The sequence below is a fragment of the Triticum dicoccoides genome, chromosome 6A (assembly GCF_002162155.2).
Source record: "Triticum dicoccoides isolate Atlit2015 ecotype Zavitan chromosome 6A, WEW_v2.0, whole genome shotgun sequence".
Classification (NCBI taxonomy): Eukaryota; Viridiplantae; Streptophyta; class Magnoliopsida; order Poales; family Poaceae; genus Triticum; species Triticum dicoccoides.
The window spans coordinates 115,033,564-115,034,521 of NC_041390.1; positions in this window are offsets into that span (position 1 = coordinate 115,033,564).

Below are 958 nucleotides of genomic sequence, written 5' to 3' on the forward strand. Positions count from 1 at the left end.
ACGGCGGATCCGGCGGCGGGGAGTGTGGCGCAGTCTGCAACGGCCGGCGTGCGTCGAGGGGAGGCGGGGGCCGGCCGGATTGACGGCGGGCGATGGCCGGCGGCTTGGGAGGGAGGAGGCGGGAGGTTGGGGACGGGAAATTTCCCTCCCGTGCGACGGGGAAAGGGGTGCGGGTTGGGGTCGAGTGCCCCTCTCCAACCCTCACTTCTACAGATTGGAATTGGTTTGAGGGTTGGACCCTTACTCTTTTTTTAGGGTTTAAGAGTTTAGGGGTTCTAGTCTTTGTGTTTTTTTTATTACAATCCGAAAAAAACACGGTTATTTTTTAGGATTTGAAGGTTTAGGGGTACTACTAGTAATGCTCTTAGACCAGTACGAAAACGCGATTTGACCATGCCACCGCGCAACCGCAGCATCCCTTCCACAGCCGTGCAGCGACAGCGACGCCACACCAAAACCAGCACGGGGAACACAGAGCGGTTGAGCCTTCCACATCTCCTCACCCCACCCCACCATCACCACCCTCCGCTGCAAGCAAGTGGAGGGAACTCAGCAGCAGCAGCCTGCAGACGCATGTGAAAAGCCACCGTGGTCCTCGTGGAACTCCATCCATCCATCTATCCGCGCCGGGAAGGGACGAGGTCCCGCCATTAAAAAACAGCGCGGGACCGCGCTCCCGCGAGCCTCGAGGATCTCGAATCCCGGGAGAACCATCCCTGCGCCGAGCTCTGATCCGGCAACAAGTGGCCGGCTTGATTCGATTCGACTGGCTGCTTGTTTTACCCGCCGCCACCACCTCTGCCGCTCCTCGGTTGTTTTCTTGACGCTGCCGACGGACCGTCCGTCCATCCACCCCCACCTCGGGGCTTACCGTCCCCCCGCTGTCGCGTTTAGATTAATCAATGCGGGCGGGGCTAATGGCGTGCGCCAGTGGACACTGACTGACCTCCGCACCACA